Source organism: Cricetulus griseus, chromosome 3 (genome assembly GCF_003668045.3).
Source record: "Cricetulus griseus strain 17A/GY chromosome 3, alternate assembly CriGri-PICRH-1.0, whole genome shotgun sequence".
Lineage (NCBI taxonomy): Eukaryota > Metazoa > Chordata > Mammalia > Rodentia > Cricetidae > Cricetulus > Cricetulus griseus.
The window spans coordinates 119903121-119928167 of NC_048596.1; positions in this window are offsets into that span (position 1 = coordinate 119903121).

Genomic DNA, 25047 nt, shown 5'->3' on the forward strand with positions numbered 1-25047 from the left:
TAGGAGAGAGAGAGGGGGGGGGGAATTTGGGTTCTGGGGAAAGCAGTACTCAAGGGAGACTGGATTTAGTTTATTTGGGATTAGAGGGGAAATATAGAGAGAAAGTCCAAGATTGTAGGAGTTATTTTTATCATTTGTGTGACAAAATACCTAAGAAATAAGCAGCCTAAGGAAAGAAGGGTTTTAAGGTTCATACTTTGAAGAGGAAGCATTGCAGCAATATGTGAGGAAGTTAGGCACACAGTGTCTGCAGTAAGACTGCAATTAAAACCCATGCTTCTCACCTCACTTCCTCCCTTTTGTTTTTAATCTTGGACCCAAGCACAGGAAATGGCCTTACTCACATGCCCATATTTGAAGTGAGTTTTACCACCATGATTGACCTTATCTAGAAAATCCCTCACAGGTATTTGTTCCATAGATGATTTTGTTAATATCGAACACACCACAAAAAGAATAAAGGACTTAGTTGCCAATGCGTTTGGAATTACCACAGGTAAAGTAGGAGGGGTCTGGAAGCTTCAGAATAGTGGAACCAGGAACTAGAAAATGGGATACACAGAGCCATCTAGCATTGGACCAAATGGGTAAGTGAGAGTTTCTTTTAATACAAACAGGAATGTGGAATATGAGACCAATTGCTAATGGACTGGAGGCTCATGGTAGTGAAGATTACCTTGTCCTGGGCTTGCATCTGTGTGTCCAGGATCTCTGGGGATGGAAACCAGGAGTAAACAAAGTATACAAGGAAGCTATCTCCATCCACAAAGTCTTGATCAAAGATGAGAGAGGTGGTGTTACTCCTTGTGCAGGATTCCTTCTGCAGCTGTCAGAGAGAACTGATGAGTTTTGAGGGACTTGGTTACAACTCCCTGCACATAGACCTTCTTAGTACCCTCCAACGGAGTGGGAATAAATCCATGGAAAGCTTCATTGACTAATGAAGCTGGGTGCCCATTGATTGACCTTTCTGCTGGTGGTTTTAATGCTGAAAGTTTTCACACTGTGGTTAAATACACTTCACAGCTGGCTGTGTTGCACTGGGAATCCTTTATGGAGGAGAAGCGCCACTGGCAATCCATCAAAAGCATGATTTTGTTGTACCAGGCACATGTTTAAACAGACCCCCAGGGTAATGGCCACAAGAAAACAAAAACCCTTCTTGGAGCTGAATGCCAGGCTTCAGATTTTCACATGTAACCCAGGCCTAGAACTCCTCTGGTCTCTCTGCACTCTGATTCCTAAGGATGTGGCAATGTCATTCATTGTTTGCTTGGCTGTCCTTGTGGGCTCACTGTCACTTCTTTCTGGGGGTAGCAAATAGCTGAGTCTAAGGAACTTGAGTGCCCTGTGTTTACTGTTCATGCTAATTTGCCTCTGCTGTCAAAGTGTCTGCAGTTCCTAGTGTGCTGCAGGATGGAAATGCACAGCTAGACGCCTGGAAGATGACAAGCAGAAACATTAAGCAGGCCATGCAATGAAGCTGTAAATGGGAGGAGAGTGGATGGGAAACACTGACAAGTGGCAGAGAGAGAAATGTGACAGAGAATGAAATCCCTAGGGGACAATTAGTGAAACATGCCCCAGTGAAACAGCAGCCTTGAGTTCCAAAGACAATTCTCAATTAAGTCCTCAGATGGTTCGCTGCACAGAGTTGATGAATTGGTTTATTCTTCATCACTATCTTCTGAGTATCGCCAAACACCCACATCCCCATCTGTTTCATTAATAAATTAACTTAAATCCATAATGCTAGCAAAGAAATGGATTGTCTGCCCTATGATAAGTGCTCAACATCCATTCTTGGAACAGCCTTCATAGACAAGAGCTGAAGAATCAAAGGAATTTTTGAGGATGACTCTTGCTTTAAGTTTTCATTTTGCTACAAGAAATATAAGTGCAGCTGGACAGTGGTGGTACATGTCTTAAATCCCAGCACATGGGAGGTAGAGGCAGGTGGATCTCTATGAATTTGAGGCCAGCCTGGTCTACAGAGCAAGTTCCAGGACAGGCTCCAAAGCTACAAGAACAAGATTAGAGAAAAATAAATAATGGATTCCATTGTCATTCTTTGTCATCCTGAAAAGGACTCAAAAGGGACACTAGTCTTAAGATACCTTTACCTGGTAAGTAGTGATTTAAAAGGAAATTCTATCAAAATAAACTCTTGTCAGTTTATCCTTATCTTTATAAAAGTGTGAGTGGAGACATATTGGAATTCAAATCATCAGCTATGTTGTAGTCTAGGGTTTAAGAGGCATGGGCTTTGGATAAGAGGCAGATAGGCATTTGGAGTATCTTTGTCACCTTTTTAATCCTCCTAGCAATAATGGAGAGTTGACAGTTTTATTAAAAATTAATTCATGACTTGGCAAAACAAAGGTGCTAGGCAAGAAGAGAGGTATGTAGAGTGGTAGGTACTGAAGTTAGGTGGGAGTGGGGAAAGAACCTAGAGACAAACTACATGTATGAACCAACACTGGAGATATCTACATGACCCCACTGACGATATGCATGGAGACACAGAGGGTCCTGCTGAGATGGTGGAGCTTGTCTGGTTGCAGATGAGAAAACTCTAGAAGGCAGAATTGGAGAGGGAGATGGTATAGGAGGCAAGAGCTGTAGACCCAGGAAGAGAATCCTTGAGAAGGTAAAAGGAGAGAAGGATTCTTTCAACAAGAGGAGAAACACCATCAAAGAACTGAGAGATACAGGACATACTTGAGAGGCACAGGACACAGCCAACCAGTTGTCTGCCCAGGGAGATGGTATGGGGCTGCTGATTCTCTCTCTCTCTCTCTCTCTCTCTCTCTCTCTCTCTCTCTCTCTCTGTCTGTCTGTCTCTGTCTCTCTCTCACACACAGAGAGAGAGAAAGAAAGAGAGAGAGAGAGAGAGAGAGAGAGAGAGAGAGAGAGAGAGAGAGATTTCATTGTTGGTTTGGATTTGAATGCTTAATTTTGAGAATTTGTCATACTTGCAAACTTTCTATTTATAACCCAATTTTGATGCTTTTGAAATGGGGGAGGGTTACAAACTTACACCTTTTGTGATAAACTATTTATTATAAATTCATCATTTCTTGGGAAAAAAAGTACACTGCATTTTGCAGTTTTGAAGAGAGCACCAACAGAACAAGGCAGGGAGAATATTATCTCTAAAAGCTTATGCATCATGCTCTTAAAATGTTAATGTCCCATTTCCAGCTGAACAAATAAACCTCTACAACTTGGATGCAACCAGTCCTAATGAATGTGAGTGCCAGGCTCGAAAAGAAAGAATCCGCTTTTGATTGCAGAAAGCATCTTTCACAAGGGAAAAAAAAATCAAGTCATTATTTAAAAATTGTTCCATTAATGTGCCATGAACAAAGGACAGTTAGCTTGAAAAGACCAAGCAGCTTTTATTTTTGAGCACTTTATTTTCAATGGGATTATAAACAGGATCCTCAAACAACTCTTCAAACAGACAGAACACCAGGATGCAACACAGAGCCCCTCTGGTTCACTTATTGTCTACTGGGTCCAGCTTTGCCAGTTGTTTTCCTGCTATGATTGCCATTGTTGAGTTAGGGAAAATGGAAGGGTCTGCAGAGGCTACTGTCCTTTGCAGCTCGGTGTTGTTCATTAACCAAGTGCAGAGGCAAAAAGCACTTACAACATCATACAGGAAACACATTTGATGCATCATTTTGGTAGATAGTACCTTAGAAGATGCTCTAAATATTAGCTAGAAGAGAGGATGAGCTTGCTTCTTTTATATGCTTCATTCTATTTCCTGGTTTTGATTGATATAGACATGGTAAATATGAAGTTATTGCTAAAGCTATTTTATACAATTAGAGACTATATGGAATCGTATCCACAGGAAAATACACACATAAATACATGCATCTAAATGTCATTGAGGCAGAACATTGAGGCTCCTGCCAAAACCAATAATATAATTTTTGAGATCTATGGTTGGGTAAGTTTGAGGGAAATTTTCCCATTATTAATATGGAACCAGTCGGTCCTGAGGCTAGAAGTCATAATTTGTAGGTTCTGATATTATTGAGAGGAATATATGACAACACAGTTGAGATCAACCTATGAGCCAGAAAAATAAGTGGCCTTTATCCTTGGTGTAAAAAAAAAAAGTCTCTAAGCTGAAATAATATCTCATCCCAGATGGTCTTTGTAGATTCATGGAGGAACACACAGCTGAATATGAGCCAGTACCCTCCTCTGATACATGCTGTCTGTTCTATTGTTCATTCTGTCTTTCACTAGAGTACATTATTCAGAAATTGTGATTTTGGTTCATGTTATTTTCCAGATACAAGTGGAAAGGATACGGTGATATTGGGATTAAACAAGTGGGGAGACAAAAACACCTATTGATACTTAGGATTAGGAGAAGTGGTCAGAGGCCATGTGACTGCAGATGGGCTACGCATGGCTGCAAAAGTCACAGAGTTGGCAAGAAATTGATACATGCCAGAAATGAAACAGACTTCAGTGTTCTTCCTATACCAGTTGAGGATGACAAATTGTCTAGTTAAGGACACATAGTCACAACATAATAAATGAATCTACTATCAAATTCAATCTGAAAAATGTTTACTTCTTTTATAAGATAAAACTAAAAGTTATTTAAACTAAGGATTGATGGGGAATGTACTGTGTATGTTTATCTTATTGATTGTTAAATAAAATACTGTTTGGCCAATGAGACAGCAAGTTAGACAGGACTAGGAGTCAAAGAGGATTCTGGGAAATGTAGTAGAGACGTGGTGATCCAAGCAGGAAGTGACATAACAAGGAGACTCGTATTTACTCGAAGGAGAAACAGGAAGGGCCCCCTTTTCCCCTCCGCTCCTGCTCCAGCAGCACAATGTGATCCACTGGCAAGGAGGGATGCCAACAAGGCATCCAATAAGATAAGTCTTATAAAATATATAGATTTATGATAATTAAGACTGAGCTAACAGATGAGGAATCCTAGTCATTGGCTAAGCACCTTTGAACCTAATACAAGTCTCTCTATGTATTCATTTGGGCCCTAACTCAGGCAGGTGGGGCGTATAGCTCACACGTGGCGGTGGGGCTCGGGCAGCTTTGGCGGAAAGATTTATCATAACAAAGGATACCTTCTGAAATTTATAATGAGATAGCTTGAGTCTGGGAGGTGAATCAATATTTAAAATGCTTGGTGCATAAACTGAAGGACCTGGGTTCTGATCCCTAATACCTGTGTAAAATCTGGGTGTGGTGGTGCACACCCAGGTGGGAGTGTGTCTTACTTACTATGACCAAGGCAGCTTAAAGAGAAAAGCTTTGATTCTGGGCTTACAGTTCCAGAGGATTCATGTCCATGACCTTCACGAGAGTGGTCATATCAGCAGGAAGGCAGGCATGGTGTTGAGTAGCTGAGAGCTTACATCTTGATCCACAAGGACTTGGCAGAGAGAGCTAAATGGGAATGGCATGGGCTTTTGAAACCTGAAGTCCATTGACATCCTTCTCTAACAACGTCACACCTCCTAAACCTTCACAAATAGTTCCACCAATGGGAAACAAGCATTCAAATATAAGAGCCTATGGGGTCATTCTCATTCAAACAAGGTGAGAAGAAGGTCACAGAGAGTCACAGGGCCTCTCTGGTCATGCAAGCTAGCCAAGATGGTGAGCTCTAGATTCAGAGAGCCTGCCTCAAGAAATAAAGTCTAAAGCAATAGATAAAGAAGCTAACCCCTGGCTTCCACATATGTACTCAGACCCTTGCACCCCCACACATGCATATACCACCACCTAAAAACATGGCTGGATGGCACATGTCTAATTCAAGCACTCAGGAAATGAGGTAGGACAGTTGTTGTGAGTTTGTGGACAGTCTGGGTTATACAAAGTATTAAAGGGATAGCCTGTTATACAAAGTGAAACCTTGTTTCAAAAAGTATTTTAAGGTCATTTTTATTGCCTTCAACCATGTTCTCCCTCTGCTTCAATACCTACACTTATCACTCATGTTTGCCAAGTTCCTAGTTGGAATGGATGAGGTCACAGAGGTCAGAGGGGGCAGGTAACACAAGCTCATCCATGAATGTTTGAGCAAGAAAGCATTACTGAAGTAGAAATGGCCTATAATGTAGATATGGCCTGGCCTACATCTACCTCCCCTACATGGGGAATATGACCATGTGTCACCTTGGCTGGCCCTTTCTTTTCTTTTTGCACGTTTTTATTAATTCTTTGAGAATTCTGTACAATGTATATTTATTATATTCACCCCTACCCCACCTCCAGGATCTACAGCACTTCCTGAACTACCCAAATTTGTGTCCTCTTCTGTTACTGTTTGTAAAATCATCAAGTTCCATTTTTCTTGCCCATATAGTCTTGAATGTTTGTTTATCTTGGGATCAAACACAGGTCTTCATTCTTACAAGGCAAGCACTTTACTGACCTCATTAACCCTTCAGCCTTTATCCAATTTAAGTACAATTTTTTTCCTTCTTTTCTAATTTGGAAGAGGGCCCATGCATTCCATGCTTCCATCAATCATATTTACTTTGATTCTTTTTTATTCATTTATTTATTTTTATTTTTTTCATTTTTTATTTTAGAAACAATCTTATTTTACATATCAGTCCAGCTTCCTTCTCCCTCCCATCCTCTCATGCCCCCCCACACCCCCGCACACCCCCTGCCCACTCCCCAAGGATAGTGAGGTCTTCTGCTGCAGGGGATCATCAGTCTGTCACATCTTTTGGGGGAGGGCCTAGGCCTTCTTTCATGTATCTGGGCTGCAATAGTATCCCTCCACAGGGAATGGGCTACAAGTCCATTTGTGAACTAGGAATAAACACTGGCTCCACTGTTAGAGGTCCCATAGACTGCCCAGGCCTCCTAGCTGGCACTCACATTCAGAGGGCTTGGTTCGGTCCAATGCTGGTTCCCCAGCTTTATCAATAGAGTCTCTGTGCCCACACTAGGTGAGGTCAGTTGTTTCTATGGGTTTCTCCAGCATGGTCCTGGCTCCTTTGCTCATCCCTCCTCCCTCTCTTCAACTGGATTCCAGGAGTATGGCTCAGTGTTTAGCTGAGGGTGCCTGTTTCTGCCTCAATCAGCTACTGAGTGAAGGCTTTAGAATGGCAACCAAGATAATCATCAATCTCAATATAGGGGAAGGGCATCACAGGCAGCCACTCCACCACTACCTAGATTCTTAGTTGGGGTCATCCTTGTGGATCCCTGAACATTTCCCTAGTGCCAGACCTCTCTCTAAACCTGTAATGGCTCCCTTTATCAAGGTATTTCTTTTCTTGCTCTCCTCTATTCCTCCCCTGTTTCGGTCTTCTTGGTCCTTCCCGTTCTCATCCCCCCTCCTTTTCTTCTCTTCTCCTTTTACTACCTCCATCCTCTCTCCCCTTGTGCTCCCAATTTTCTCAGAGTTCATTGTATCTTTCCCCTTCTTCGGGGGACCATGTGTTTTTTTCTTTCTGAGATTGGGTTACCTTACTCAGGATGTTTTCTTCCAGTTCCATCCATTTGCCTGCAAATTTCAAGATTTAATTTTTTTTCAGCTGAGTAATACTCAATTGTTTAAATGTACCACATTTGCTTCATCCATTCTTTGCCTGAGGGCCATCTAGGTTGCTTCCAGATTCTGGCTATTGCAAACAATGGTGCTATGATGACAGTTGAAAATATGTCCTTGTTGTATGAATGTGCATTATTTGGGTATATGCCCAAGAGTAGCTGGAGTTTGAGATAGACTGATTCACATTTTCCTGAGAAAACGCCATATTGATTTCTAAAATAGTCATACAAGTTGGCACTCCCACCAGCAATGGAGGAGTGTTCCTCTTTCTTGATATCCTCTCTAGCATAGACTGACATTGGTGTTTTTGATTTTAGCCCTTCTGGTCAGTGTAAGATGGTATCTCAGAATTGTTTTGAATTGCCTTTCCCTGATGGCTAAGAATGTTGAGCACTTTCTTAAGTGTCTTTCAGCCATTTTACATTCCTCTATTGAGAATTCTCTATTTAGTTCTGCACCCCACTTTTTAATTGCATTGTTTGTTGTTTTAGTGACTAGCTTCACGGGTTCATTGTATATGTTGGAAATCAGCCCTCTGTCAGATGTGGGGTTGGTAAAGATCTTTTCCCATTCTGTGGGCTGCCTTTTGTCTTGTTGACTGTGTCCTTTTCCTTATAGAAGCTTCTCAGTTTCAGAACATCCCATTTATTTATTGTTGATCTCAGTGTCTGTGCTACTGGTGTTATGTTCAGGAAGCAGTCTCCTGTACCAATTCGTTCAAGAGTACCTCCTGTTTTCTCTTTTAAGAGGTTCAGTGTCACTGGATTTGTGTTGAGGTGTTTAATCCATTTGGACTTAAGTTTTGTGCATGGCGATAGATATGGATCTATCTGCAGTCTTCTACATGTTTGCATCCAGTTATGCCAGCACCATTTGTTGAAGATACTTTCTTTTTTCCAATAATAATTTTAGCTACTTGGTCGAAAATCAGGTGTTAGTAGGTGTGTGGGTCTATATCAGGGTTTTCAATTCAGTTCCATTGTCTATTTTTGTGTCAATACCAAGCTGTTTTCAGGACTATAGCTCTATAATAGAGCTTAAAGTCTGGGATGGTGATACCTCTGGGAGTACCTTTTTTGTACAGGGTTGTTTTGGCTACCTGGGTTTTTGTTTTTCCATATAAAGTTGAGTATTGTTCTTTCAAGGCCTGTGAAGAATTGTGTCGGAATTTTGATGGGGATTGCATTGAATCTGCAGATTGTTTTTGGCAAGAGTGCCATTTTTACTGTGTTGATCCTACCTATCCAAGAGCATGGGAGATCTTTCCATTTTCTGGTATGTTGTTTAATTTCTTTCTTTAAAGACTCAAAGTTTCTGCAATACAGTTCTTTCACTTGCAATTTTGCCTTGCTCTGTTCTCACATCAAGAACCTTTCCAGACAGAGAACTTTAGTAACAACAAATCCTGCACATGCCCTTCAGGCTTGTCATAACTTCTGGGGAAGCATTTTTTTTTCAGGCTCTACATCAGTCCTTTGCTTAAGACCTTAAAGCAATGGACACCCGAGTGACATTTGTTGACTATTTTTTTTTTTTTTAGCTTTTATGACAGTTTGTTTCTGTGGAGCTCTGTAGACCAGGCTAGCTTCGAACTCACAGAGATCCACCTACCTCTGCCTCCCAAGTGCTAGGACTAAAGGTTTGTGGCAGTACTGTCCAGTTGTTGACTATTTTCTTATAGACATTCATGCTCTTACACTCCACACATTACAAACATGTCCTCATTTCATCTTCACCACAACACTTTGAGGATGACACTAAACACACACATGGCCAGGGCAACTCTGCTCTCCTCTTTTCGGCCTATGATTTCAGATTTCATTATTCTGTGACACACTAAGCATATGTCAACCTTAGCTCCCTTCAGTATCTGCCCTTCCCCATGCCATTCTCTTGTACCCACCTCCCCTAACTCAGACATATTTCTTTAGATGCCCTGTCCTTTTCTATGTGCAGCTTTCTACATTGAAGTGCTATAAACTCTGAACTTTAATAGCAGTGGTTCAAAAGTGTATGTTTTCTACAAAATTTTATGTTCAACTGCAATATATCTGGAGGTGACAAGTGGGCAAAAGTACCTGCTATGTTTAACAGTTACACCTTGCTGTGTCCAGAAAGGAGCATCAAAGGGCTCCACATAACATAATCCGAAAGCTGGTTTTCAAGACCACAAATCCTCTAGGCCAATATTTTATGGCCACAAATGGAAGGAGTGCCATAAGCAATGTATTCTAAAGTCTATTTCAACAATTAGAGTTTGAAAATCATTTACTGTGCTCACTTAATTTTATAAATTAGGAGAGATACTGTGTTATGTGCATTGTATGTGTTTCTGTTAAATTTTTCATAGTAAAAGAAAATGCCATGACTAGGTCTCTTCACCACCTTCTATATCAGTGGTTCTCAAACTTCCCAATACTATGACCCTTTAATATAGTTCCCCCTTTAATATATTTCCTCATGTTGTGGTGACCCCTAACCATAAAATTATTTTCATTAATTCTTCATAATTGCAATTTTGATATTGTTACAAATCATAACCTATCTATCTATGTTTTCTGAGGGACTTGAGTGACCCTGTGAAAGGGTTTTTCAACCAAAGGGGGTTGAAAAACACTGCTCTATATAGATTTCTCTACAGCAGATATTTACAAAGCACTCTGCGTTTTGTTGGAACAGGACAACTTGTTGCTTTGAGCTTCCCAGCTTTTGTTGCTTTAGCTTGGAACTAGCAAACTCCATTACTTGATTGTGATCCTGGCAGGGCAGTGAATCTGGGATCTCTGTATAACACTGAAAAAAAGAACCCAGTTGTGATCTGAACTGTGTTGATGGCTCTGTTATCCTGTCATTGATAATCGGTTGGTTACTCTCACTGATTTGTTATTCTCATTGGTTTTTCTTTTCATTTTTTTTTCTGGCAAGCAGCCCCAGAACAGTTTCAAAATAAATCCAGTTGTCTTGACCCCCTAAACCCACCTTAATTCCTTTCTCTTTTTCTTATCCAGCAGGCTTGTTAGAGAGTTCCCTATTCCTGTTGTGATAAATTGCTTCCACCATTAGGAATAACCAGAGGTTTTTCCTGTCCCTCACATCTAAGGAGCCTGACAATGAAGATATTAGTTGCACATACCGCAGTTTCAAATGTCCCAGCACAGACAAATCTCATATACTAAGATAGCTAATAAATCCCATAATCCAACTTATTTGGTTTGCCTTATCCAATCAGTGTGGTTTGATATAATTACATGAACATATTTTCTAGGGAACTGAAGCAACCCACTTGGTTTCTAGTGTTGTACAAACTGCATAAGTATCTACAGTGAACTGGAATGTCTTATTTTCTACCTCTTACCCACCACTACTTTTCCATTCACTTTTGTTTCTCTTCTCTTAGTTCAGTAATGGGATGAGACCCAGAGCCCTGTACATGCTAGGCCAGCCCTCCATCAAGGAGCTCTGTTGCCAGCCGAGTCCCAGGCATGTATGAATCCAGTAGTGTAGACAGAGAAGAGACAGGTCCACAAAACCTGTGCAAGGAAGGAGGTCCAAATCAGAAGAGATTAATTCATGATTTTGCTTACCATTGGAGCATGTCACTCTGAGCAGGGGAGTGTCTGAGCTACAGAAGTATGGTGGCTCTGATGTAGATGAGTTTTCATCTAGAGCAATGGTTCTCAACCTTGCTAATGCTATGACCCTTTAATAGAGGTCCTTGTGTTGTGGTGACCTTCAACCATGAAATTATTTCATTGCTACTTCATAACTGTTGTGTTGTGTTAAGAATCATAATGTAAATATCTGTGTTCAAGATATCTGATATGCAACCCCAAAAGGTGTTGCAACCCATAGGTTGAGAATCATTGATCTAGATCTCCATTCTCTTCTCTACTGACATGTTTATCAATCCCAGTGAGATCTGATTACACAGCACCCTAAGAAGGTTCACTGGGAGGGTCAGTTAATGTGCCAACAAGTTCCTTTGTGTTATTCATTCGCCTTGCACACCATGCAGTGGACCCTTGTTAGCACGAGTGCTCCAGATTAGCTCTATAGCTTTTACTAGTGCATTCATAATGCAGGAAGGTGCCTGAGTCTATCCTTCAAAACTTCCCCAAATTGACATTTTTTATCAATGAAACAAAGAATGTGGTTTTCTGTGTGACTCCATAAACTTTTGCCTGGGACCTTTTACCTGCATGATTTTACTAGAATTCACATACTTCAAATAGACCATAGCTTCAGGCAAAGTCATCTAGAAGGCACTACTGTGCTTCCAGACATTACCAAGGACAGTTGTCCTTGGTGGCATCTGGGTGGGTGATGAACTTGTGCTGGTTTCTCTGTGATAGAGGCTGTTTCCATGCCATTATGTCTGTAAATGATGTCCCCGAGTCCATTTCCCCTCAGACAGGGCTATCATTCGTATGGTCACCGTGTCTCGTTGCAGGCTGAGCTGCTCAGGCATGAATGCATTGTCTTTCCCTTTAAGGAGTTTACTGCCTCAGTGACCTTTATATTTGACAAAAAGGCTTTTTAATCCACCGCGTGGCTGCTTTCCTAAGTGGTTTCTCCTCTGACTGGCGTTATTGAATGGACTTTTCCTGTTGATGGGCGCCGTTAAGACATGCTGTCTTTTGTATTGAATCGGAGCTGTGCTCCTTTATTTACTTTTATTTTAGTGTTTGGTTGTCTGTAAGTATCCATGCACACAGTTCCATAGGATATATATATATATATATATATATATATATATATATATATATATATCAAGCATTGCCACAGAATGTAGCTCATTTCTCCAGCTCTTTCCCATCCCATTTGGGAGCAGTCTGGGGTTAAAAGGTAATAAGTGTCAGCCCTCCAAAATTCCTTTCAGGACTCTGAGGACTAGGATTAGATGATGTATTATTTGGCTTCTAGATTACTTCAGTGTTTTAGTGGTTGGGTATTTGCAATGAGGCCTTTGTTCCAAGTCCACATTTAACATAAAGAGTTTTGTTTTCAGATCCCTGAACAGAATATAGAAAACATCAGTGAATACTAAAGGAACTTGTGCTTTTTGCCTGTGGTTTGTTACCACGGGCAACCAGCACTCCATAGAGGGTCCCTGTGTTGCAGAAAGTATCAACATCTCTTTTAATATTAGTGTAATACAATTTGGATATGTGATCTGTCTTAACTCTTTACTCCTTGTGTAAACTTGGGAGAGTCACCCCATTTCTCCAAGACGAAATATATACCATCATTCAGCAGGAAGCTAAAATAATGTAATGTAATATATGTAAAAGAACATTGTACATTTCAGAATTCCAAGTATGGACTGTGTTATGGGAGGTGGTGGTATATGTCTGTGTGAGTAATTTGGGTTTATTTTTGTATGTGTGGCTGTACATGTATGTGTGTGGTGTATGTAGATGTTCATGGGTTTGCAGGTCATAATTATTATTTATTGGGTTGTTTAATGACTGAGCTATCTCTGCACTGTGAAGATTAATTTCAATACTAATAGCTAGTGTCTACATTAGTTAGGATAGATTACCTTTCAAATAGACTTGGAGTCTCTAACTTTTGTTGACAACCTCCTGAATACCAATAATGGTAGATTCTTGACATATTCTCTGATAGCCCATGAAATAAGTGTTATTATTCCTTTTTGGTATATTAATAAATTAATTGTATATGTATGTGTGTTTGTGCACACCCCACACATGTGTGTACACACACTTCGGTCAGAGGAAAACTGGCAAGAGTGGAGCCTCTCCTTACACCATGGGATCCTGGTGATTGAACTCACTCATTAGGCTTGGTGTCAAGTGCCTTTCCCTATCAAGCCATCTTGATGGCCCTGAGCCTACATTCAGCTGGGAATTTTATGATCTCATAAGGAAAGCAGATCCTTGTGGTCACACAGATGCTGAAATACAGCAGGCACCGAGAAAGGCTTTATCTGGTTCTAAAGTTTAAGGCTTCTTTGTTTGAAACATGAAGAACACATGACCCAGGCTAGGAAATGTTTGTTTTTTCTGTTTTACCATAAGCATCTTACAACTATCCGGCAGTTGATTAGCAACATCCAAGGAACCAACCACTCCTCATTCGATTTGCTTCGAATCTTAAAAACACCTCTGTGTGGATTCTGGATACACCTCACCCCTGTCCACACTCTGCCCTCTGTCCTGTGGCAGGTGCTTGAGTCTCAGGTGAGTCTGAGCACTGCTCTACCACCCAACCTCCCCCACCAACCCCTGCTCGCTTCTGCCTGAACTCCCCCAGACAAGAGTGGACCTGCACAGATCAGAAGGTCCACCCTGAGTCTGGACACACCTCACCCCTGTCTATACTCTGCCCCCTGTCTTGCGGCAGGCACCGGAGCCTCAGGTGAGTTTGGGCGCTGCTTTGATCCCCAACCTCCCCCATCAACCCCTGCATGCTTCTGCTTGAGCCCACCCAGGCAAGAGTGGACCTGGCCAGACCAGGAAAGTCCACCTTGAGCCCAGACACACCTCACACTTGTCCACCCACTGCCCTCTGCCATCCATCTGCCACTAGAGGCTGAGCCCTCCCCTGCCACAGGAGAGAGGGAGAGACCCAACCTGCACTCAATGGAAGAAGGGATAGGAAGTAGACAGAGTATGAACACACTTAACAACAGAAAGACCAATATGACACCACCAGAATCTATGGGCTCCACACCAGCAAGATCTGAAAAGCCTAACACAGAGGATGAAGAAGAGATGGACCACAAAACTTATCTTAGGAAGATGATAGAAACCTTTAAAGAGGAAACAAGAAAATCCCTTAAAGAAATAGAAGAAAAAACAAGCAAAAATTACTTGAAATGGAGGAAAAGACAAACCAAAAAATTCAAGAAGTAAACAAATCTCTTAAAGAATCTAAAGAAAGCCAAGAAAAAACAACCAAACAAGTGAAGGAAGTACTTGAAACAGTTCAAGGCATGAAAGCTGAAATAGACACGATAAAGAAAACACAGAATGAGGGGATGCCAGAAATAGAAAGGCTGGATAAACGATCAGGAACTAAAGATGTGAGTATAACCAATTGAATTCAAAAGATGGAAGAGAGCATCTCAGTTGGTAAAGACTTGCTAGAGATATACAGTCATCGACCAAAGAAAATCTCAAGTCCAACAAATCCCTAGCACAAAATATCCAGGAAATATGGGACACCGAGAAAAGGCCAAACCTAAGAATAATAGGTATAGAAGAAGGTGAAGAAATACAGCTCAAGGGTACAGAAAACATATTCAACAAAATCATAGAAGAAAACTCCCCCAACCTACAGAAGGATATGCCTATGAAAGTACAAGAAGCTTACAGAACACCAAACAGACTGGACCACAAAAAGAAGTCACCTCGACACATAATAATCAAAACACCAAACCTACAGAATAAAGAGAAAATATGAAGATCAGCAAAGGAAAAAGGCCAAGTAACATATAAAGGCAGACCTATCAGAATCACACCTGACTTCCCAATGGAACTTTGAAAGGCAGACGCTCCTGGGCAGATATCCTACAAACACTAAGGGAGCATGGATACCAACCCAGACTATTGTACCCAGCAAAATTTTCAATCACTATAGTTGTAAAGGGTTGGGAAAAGATTTTCCAATCAACTGGGCCCAAGAAACAAGCTGGTGTAGCAATCCTAATATCTAACAAATTAGACTTCAAACTAAAATCAATCAAAAGAGATGAAGAAGGGCATTTCATACTCATCACAGGAAAAGTCCATCAAGATGAAGTCTCAATCCTAAACATCTATGCCCCAAATAAGAAGGCACCCACATTTGTAAAAGAAACATTACTAAAGTTCAAACCACACATAAAACCACACACACTTATAGTAGGAGACTTCAACACCCCACTTTCACCACTGGACAAGACCACCAGACAGAAACATAACAAAGAAACAAAGGATCTAACAGAAGTTATGACCCAACTGGGTTTAACAGATATCTATAGATCATTCCATCCAAACACAAAAGAATATACTTTCTTCTCAGCGCCACATGGAAACTTCTCTAAAATTGACCACATAGTTGGCAACAAAGCAAACCTCCACAAATACAAAAGAATTGAAACAACCACCTGTATCTTATCAGATCACCATGTTTTAAACCTAGAATTCAAGAGCAATACAAATTGCAGAAAACCTACAAACTCTCATGGAAATTGAATAACACCCAATTGCACCATTCCTGGGTTGGGGGAAGAAATAAAAAAAGAAACTAAAGACTTCCTAGAATTTAATGAGAATGTAGACACAACATACCCAAACTTATGGGACATTCTGAAAGCAGTGCTAAGAGGGAAGTTCATAGCACTAAGTGCCCACATGAAGAAACTGGAGAAAATCACACTAGAGAATTGGCAGGACAACTGAAAGCTTTAGAACAAAAAGAAGCAAACTCACCATGGAGGAGTAGATGCCAGGAAATAATCAAACTGAGGCCTAAAACCAATAAAGTAGAAACTAGGAAAACATTACAAAGAATCAATGAAACAAAGAGTTGGTTCTTTGAGAAGATCAACAAGATACACAAACCTCTATCCACACTAACTAAAGGGCAGAGACAGAGCATGCTAATTAACAAAATCAGAAAAGGGGGATATAACAACGGCATACTTTGAAAACCTGTACTCCACAAAATTCAAAAACCTAAAGGAAATGGACAATTTTCTGGATAGATACCACTTACCAAAATTAAACCAAGAACAGATAAGCAGTTTAAATTGACCTATAACCCCTAATAGAAATAGAAGCAGTCATCAAAAGCCTCCCAACCAAAAAAAGCCCATGGCCAGATGGATTCACTGCAGAATTCTAGCAGAAATTCAAACAAGAGCTAATACCAGTACTCCTCAAATTGTTCCACACAACAGAAGCACAAGTGACATTGCCAAACTTTTTAGAAGACTACAATCACTTTGATACCCAAGCCACACAAACATATAACTAAAAAAGAGAACTACAGACCAATATCTCTCATGAACATCGATACAAAAATACTCAACAAAATATTGGAGAATTGAATCCAAGAACACATCAGAAAAATCATCCACTATGATCAAGTAGGCTTCATCCCATGGATGCAAGGATGGTTCAACATATAAAAATGCATCAATATAATCCAACATATAAACAAACTGAAAAAGAAAAACCAATCCAACATATAAACAAACTGAAAAAGAAAAACCACATGATCATCTCACTAGATGCTGAAAAAAACCTTTGACAAAATCCAACATCCCTCATGATAAAAATCTTGGAGAGAATAGGAATAACAGGAACATATCTAAACATGATAAAAGCAATATACACCAAATCAACAGCCAACAACAAACTAAAGTGAGAGAAACTCAAAGCTATTCCTCTAAAATCAGGAACAAGACAAGGCTGTCCACTCTCTCTATACCCCTTCAATATTGTACTTGAAGTTCTAGGTAGAGCAATAAGACAAGAAATGGAGATCAAAGGGATACAAATTGGAAAGGATGAAGTCAAACTTTTACTATTTGTAGATGATATGATAGTCTACATGAGTGACCAAAAAAAAAAAAAAAACTCTATCAGGAAACACCTACAGCTGATAATCACCTTCAGCAAAGTAGCAGGATACAAAATTAACTCAAAAAATCAGTAACCCTACTATATATAGATGATAAATCCAATGAGAAAGAAATCAGAGAAACATCACACTTCACAATATACACAAGCAACATAAAATATCTTAGGGTAACACTAACTAAAAAAGTGAAAGACCTGTACAGTAAGAACTTTGAGTCTTTAAAGAAAGAAATTAAATAAGATACCAAAAAAATGGAAAGATCTCCCATGTTCTTGGATAAGTAGAATCAACACAGTAAAAATGGCAATCTTGCCAAAAGTAATGTACAGATTCAACGCAATCCCCATCAAAATCCCTGGAGGCAGCACCATCCCTGACTTCAAGCTCTATTCAAGAACTATTCAAGTCATAGTTCTGAAAACAGCATGGTATTGGCAAAAAAAGAAAAAAGAAAGAAAACAAGACAGATAGACCAATGAAATTGAATTGAAAACCCTGATATTAACCCACACACGTATGAACACCTTATTTTTGACAAAGATGCTAAATCTATACAATGGAAGAAAGATAGCATATTCAACAAATGGTGCTGGCACAACTGGATTTGGACATGCAGAAGATTGCAGATAGATCCATATCTGTCACGATGCACAAAACTTAAGTGCAAATGGATCAAAGATCTCAACATAAATCCAGCCACACTGAATCTTCTAAAAGAGAAGGAGCGAGATAGCCTTGAGCAGAGTTGGCACAGGAAACTGCTTCCTGGACATTACACCAGTAGCACAGACATTGAGATCTGCAATTAATAAATGGGACCTCCTGAAACTGAGAAGCTTCTGTAAGGCAAAGGACAGTCAGTAAGGCAAAATGACAGCCAGCAGAATGGGAAAGATCTTCACCAACCCCACATCTGACAGAGGGGTGATTTCCAAAATATACAATAGTCTCAAGAAGCTAGCCACCAAACAACAAACAATGTAATTAAAAAGTGGGGTGCAAAACTAAATAGAGAATTCTCAACAGAGGAATCTGAAATGGTTGAAAGACACTTAAGAAAGTGCTCAAAATTCTTGGCCATCAGAGAAATGCAACTCAAAACATCTCGAGATACCATCATACACTGGCCAGAATGGCCAAAATCAAAAACACCAACGACAATATATGCTGGAGAGGATGTGGAGAAAAAGTAACACTCCTCCATTGCTTGTGAGAGTGCAAACTTTGAAGACCACTTTGGAAATTAGTATGGCGGTTAATCAGAAAAATGAGAATCAGTCTACCTCAAGATCCAGCAATTCCTCTTTTGGGCATATTCCCAAATAATGCATGGCCATACAACAAGGACCTATGTTCAACCATGTTCATAGTAGAATTGTTTGTAATAGCCAGAATCTGGAAGCAACCCAGATGCCCCTCTACTGAAGAATGGATAGAGAAAATGTGGTACATTTATACAATGGAGTACTACTCAGCAGAAAAAAGCCATAGAATCTTGAAATTCACAGGCAAATGGATGGAACTAGAAGAAACCATCCTGAGTGAGGTAACCCAGTCACAAAAAGACAAACATGATATGTACTTACTCATATATGAATTTTAGACATAGAGCAAAGGATTACCAGCCTACAATCCTCTTCACCAATGAAACTAGGAAACAAGAATGGCTCTAAGGGAAAAATGCATGGATCCCCGGGATGGGAAGGGGCAGGAACTCCTGAGCCAATTGGGAGCATGAGGGTAGGGGAGAGGGAGCTGCCTGAATGAGAAGAGAGAAGAGGAGAGGAGAGGAGGAAATGGAGGAGCAGAAATATTGAGTTGGGGGAAGAATAGAGGAGAGCAGGATGAGAGATACCATATTAGAGGGAGCCATTATAGGTCCGAGGAGAGATCTGGCACTAGGGAGATTTCCAGAGACCTACAAAGATGACATGATCTGACAATCTAGGCAATGGTGGAGAGGATAATCTAAATGCCCTTCCCCTATAATGAGACTGATGACTACTTTTTATGCCATCCTAGAGCCCTCATCCAGTGGCTGATGGAAGCAGAGGCAGACACCCACATATATACACTGAACTGAACTCTGGAACTTAGCTGCAGAGAGGGAGGAATGAAGATCAAAGGGGTTGGTACCAGTCTGGTGAAACCCACAGAAACAGCTGGCACATGGACCCCAGACTGCTGTCTGTGAGGTCAGTGCAGGACTGATCCAGACCCCTGAACATGGATGTCAATTAGTAGGTCTCAGCATGCTAGGGGTCCCCTGATAGTGGATGAATATTTTTCTCTGGTGTAAGAAGAGACTCTGAGAGCCCATCTCAAGTGAAGGGATGCACTCTAGACCTGGACACATTGGGGAGGGCTTAGGCTCAGCCCAGGATGATGTGGTAGACTTTGGGGAGCTCCCATCGAGGGCCCTATCCTGCCTGGGGAGTGGAGGGTGGATGGGGGGGTAGGTTTGAGTAGGTGAGGGATAGGAGGAAGGGAGTGAGAGGGAGAAGGGATTGACATGTGAAGCAAGCTTGTTCCTAATTTGAACTAATAAAAAATACAAAAAAATCCCTCTGTCCAATAGTTCCAACTAATATCATAATAAGTTCACCATAATCAAAAGCAACTACATCAAACAAAATCATAATTTTAACAACAAATTATGACTAATTAGGCTTTAAATTGGAAATCAAACAAAAATATATAAAGGCTCAATTTTCCATAGAGCTGATAGACTGACCTATTTGAGACTGGGAACAAAAAGTAATTTTAATTAGCATGACTAATCATTTCCCATAGCATTGACCTAATTGGCTTTGCCTATGCATGGGGACTGCCCCCTGCTCTATGGCTAGTTATAGCTGCCACACTTACCGTAGGGACTTTCTAGGCATGCATTACCCTGGCTCAGGTTTTTTTTCTGTTCATAATCAACACACAGGCACACACATACACACAAGTCTGTGATCATACATGGACATATGCCCTGCCTTTCCCTTGACTTTTCATTTCGTCTTTACTTCTTCCTTCCTCCTTACTTCCTATTTCCTCCTCCTCCTTATCTCCTTCCCTTCCACTTTCCATCTCATGTTTCCTTTTTCCTTTTCTTGTCCATCTATTCTTTCTGTTTCTCCTTGCCTTTCTCCCCCTCCCTTTGCCTCCCTTCTTCCCTTTCCCCCTCATTACATCCTTCCTTGCTTGTCTGCTTTGGGGTTTGCTTTTCCTGGAAACTAAATGAAACTTTAGTTCTAGTTGCATTAATGTTCACTTCCTCTGTTGCTTTTGTCATCATGAGGTTTTAGACCTTTGCACACAGAAAGGACAATGCAGGATCTGGTCATTTTCTTGTGTCTACTTGTGATACCATTCTGTTCTCTAAGGCTTGTCAATCTTGTCAATTTATGCTAAAACACTCCAAGAAGAAACAAGATCACAGAATTAGAGGGCCACCAAGAATTAGAAACAACACTCTCAGCTTGGTGCCAGAGGAGCAGTGGGAGGGACTGTGAATCCAGAGGATAGTCAACTCTCTTTTTACCATCTTGATCTTGATTTTACTTTATTTTATTAGTTCAAATTAGGAACAAGCTTGCTTCAGATGTCAATAGCTTCTTCCTCTCCCTCCCCTCCCCCCAACATCCCACCTGCCCCTAGCCATCCCCCCTCCACTCCCCAGGCAGGGTAAGGCCCTCCAAAGGGGCTCCCGAAAGTCTACCACATCATCCTGGGCCAGGCCTAGAACCTTCCCCGTGTGTCCAGGTCATGAGAGCATCCCTTCACAAGGGATGGGCTCTCAAAATCCCTTCTCTTTTTTAAAAGACTTTACATATTTAATACAGTGTGTAACCCCTGTACAAATGGAAAAAAATAAGTTAAACATTTCTAGACCAATATGGCTGTTAATTTTTGTACAATGCCAACTCAACACGGTAAACTGGGATACTTTTTCCAAAGTTGACAGCACAGCTAAAGTTTCCAAAAATTCAAATTATATATATATATATATATATATATATATATTTTATATATGCTTTTGTCATATATAATTTATATGACAAAATATATATATATATATATATATATACATATATAATTTGAATATATAGACCAATAATGGCAGTATGTTATACATCAATAGCAGCAACAGCTTTTCCAGGTTATGCAGTCATTTGAACAAAATTGTGGAGACATCCAGCACTCTCCATTTAAAACAAAGCAAAAAACAAAATCCCAGAAAAACAGCACAGTTCTGTTACTCTTGTGATACCTGGCAACATTTTTTTTTTAAATTAGCTTCTAAATCATCATCTGGAAGGAAACCATTCTGAGCAACATCATTAAAAACAGCTCTGATAAAGCATGCTCACTACTATGTATCATAAAGCAGGTCCACATATGAGTGAGTAAATATCATGTTTGTCTTTTGTGATTGGGTTACCTCGCTCAGAATGGTTTCTTCGAGTTCCACCCATTTTTCTGCAAATTTCAAGATTCCATTGTTTTTTTCTGCTGAGTAGTACTCCATTGTGTAAATGTACCACATTTTCTGTATCCATTCTTCAGTTGAGGGGCATCTAGGCTGCTTCCAGTTTCTGGCTATTACAAATAGTGCTGCTATGAACATGGTTGAACAGATGTCCTTGTTATATGAATGTGCTTCTTTTGGGTGTATGCCTAGGAGTGGAATTGCTGGATCTTGTGGTAGACTCATTCCCATTTTCTTGAGGAGTCGCCATACTGATTTCCAAAGTGGCTATACAAGTTGGCACTCCTACCAGCAGTGGAGGAGTGTTCCTCTTTCTCTGCATCCTCTCCAGCATAAACTGTCATTGGTATTTTTGATTTTTGCCATTCTGACAGGAGTAAGATGGTACCTCAGAGTTGTTTTGATTTGCATTTCCCTGATGGCTAAGGATGTTGAACACTTTCTTATGTGTCTTTTAGCCATTTTAGATTCCTCTATTGAGAATTGTCTATTAAGTTCTGTACCGCATTTTTTAAGTGGATTGTTTGGTGTTTTTGAAAATAGCTTTTTGAGTTCTTTGTATATTTTGGAGATCAGCCCTCAGTCAGATGTGGGGTTGGTGAATATCTTTTCCCAGTCTGTGGGCTGTTGTTTTGTCTTGCTGACTATGTCCTTTGCCTTACAGAAACTTCTCAGTTTCAGGCGGTCCCATTTATTAATTGCTGATCTCAGTGTCTGTGCTACTGGTGTAATGTTCAGGAAGTGGTCTCCTGTACTGATTAATTCAAGGGTATTTCCCACTTTATCTTCTAGTAGGTTCAGTGTGGCTGGGTTTATGTTAAGGTCTTTGATCCATTTTGACTTAAGTTTTGTGCAGGGCGAAAGGCTTGATTCTATCTGTAGTCTTCTACATGTTTGCATCCAGTTATGCCAGCACCATTTGTTGAAGATGTTCTCTTTGTTCCAGTGTATATATTTGGATTGTTTGTCAAAAATCAGGTGTTCGTAGGTGTGTAGGTTAATTTCAGGGTTTTCAAATCTATTCCATTGGTCTTCCTGTCTATTTTTGTGCCAACACCAAGCTGTTTTCAGGACTGTGGCTCTGTAACAGAGCTTAAAGTTAGGGATGGTGATGCCTCCAGAAGTTCCTCTATTATACAGGGTTGTTTTGGCTATCCTGGGTCTTTTGTTTCTCCATATAAAGTTGAGAATTGTTTGTTCAAGGTCAGTGAAGAAATGTGTTGGGATTTTAATGGGGATTGCATTGAATCTGTAGATTGCGTTTGGCCAGATTGCCATTTTTACTTTGTTGATCCTGCCTATCCAAGAGCATGGGAGATCTTTCCATTTTTGGGTATCTTCTTTAATTTCTTTCTTTAGAGAGTCAAAATTTGTATGGTACACTCTTTCACTTTTTTGGTTAGTGTTACTCCAAAGTATTTTATGTTGTTTGTGGCAATTGTAAAGTGTGATGCTTCTCTGATTTCATTCTCCACCAATGTGTCATCCATATATAGTAGGGCTACTGATTTTTTTCAGTTAATCTTGTATCCTGCCACTTTGCTGAAGGTGTTTATCAGCTGTAGGAGTTCCCTGGTTGAGTTTTTCGGGTCACTTTTGTAGACTATCGTATCATCTGCAAATAGTGAGAGTTTGACTTCTTCCTTTCCGATTTGAATTCCCTTGATCTCTTAATTTTATTTTTTAATGGAAGACATAGCTAGGACATCTACTCAGCCATTGCTTGTGGGTTCTCTCAGTTCCTGAGGTATTAGCACAAAGTAAACATGGTTCTATCCTACTAATATATCATCCCCTAACATAAAAGTGAAGGAATTCTTGGGATCAACAGTCATGTATCCACACAATACCTCCAGAAAAGCATAGAGAAATTCCATAGGCTAATAGATCAAAAAGCACAATTTTACTGAGCATGGCAGTGCACACCTCTCTTCCTTTCTCTGGAGAGACTGGGGCAGGAATTGCAAGAGTTCAAGGCTAGCCTGAGCTATAGCACAGAATTCATCCCCCCAAAAAATAACAGAGAGAAACCTTCCATGATTCTAACATCACTGGGATTTGCAGCCTGATCTCAGGAAAGCATTCTGCTCACAAGGTTTGTCTTCTCCACTTTCACTCTGTTTTTCTTTACTCAGCTTGGAAATCTGTACCTGGGTCTTTAGCTTGCTACTCATGATCCTGTGTCTTCCTCTTTATTTATGCTTTTATTTTTGTAACTAAACAAACACCATATGAATATATGTCTTTACTAAGCCTTCAATAATTTCAGATGAGTCGACTTCCCTTAATCTACAAAAGAGGAGTTTCCCTTCGCCATTTCTTCCATACCCACATCCATTCCAAGCAGAAGTTCTTTGCTTAGCTTGGCACATATTCTCCATGGATTTTGTCTTTTATTTATTTATTTTGTCTAACTTGTAGAAATGTAGGTGTTGTTACAAAACCTGATTTTTTTTTTTACTTTAAAAATTGAGGCTTACTGGCACACGCCTTTAATCCCAGCACACAGGAGGCAGAGGCAGGTGGATCTCTGTGAGTTCCAGGCCAGTCTGGTCTCCAGGGCGAGTGCCAGGATAGGATCCAAAGCTACACAGAGAAACGCTGTCTCAAAAAAACAAAAAAAAAATTGGGGCTCACAGAAATATTGAGAGGAAGGTACAGAGTTTTCCTATATAGCTCCCCCTCTACACATATAAGGTTTCTCATCCTGTCACACACTGACAGCATCCCTACCACAGTGGACCATTATCTTACTTGATAAGGCATTGTTGACACAGGATGAGATATCTGAGCAGTTTTTCCTCAGTCTTACTTAGTAACCTAATGCTTTCCCTATCTGCAATGCCTAAGTTACCACTATTTTGATTTCCCCATTTTCTTTTATTACTTAAAAAATGTATTTTTCATTTTACATACCTACTCTAGTTCCCCCTCCCTCCCCTTCTACCATCTCCCTGCCTCTGTCTCTCTTCGCCCCCCCCATCCACTCCTCAGAGGGGTAAGGATTTCCTTGGAAGGTCTCCATTTTCTTTATTTTGATATTTTGATATTGTTTCTGAGTTTGGGGTGACCATAGTAGAGCTGTAGGCAATGACTTTGCATGTGTATATCTGATTACATAAACCAGCTTTATAAAAAATAGTTCCAGACATTGGTAAAAGAAGAAAATTGCTGAGTTAATGTCATTACATTTTAAATTTTAGTGGTTATTGCCTCCTTGATTTCTAAAACAGCCATAAAATTTGAGAAACCTACTAGCTCCATGCAAGATTATCTACAAGCTCATATTACTATCAACACTTGCTATTATCAAAGATTTAAGACACTGTCCACCTTATAGGTGAGAAATGATGTCTCTGTGCTTTGTTTTTATTCTGTTAAGAATAAAAGG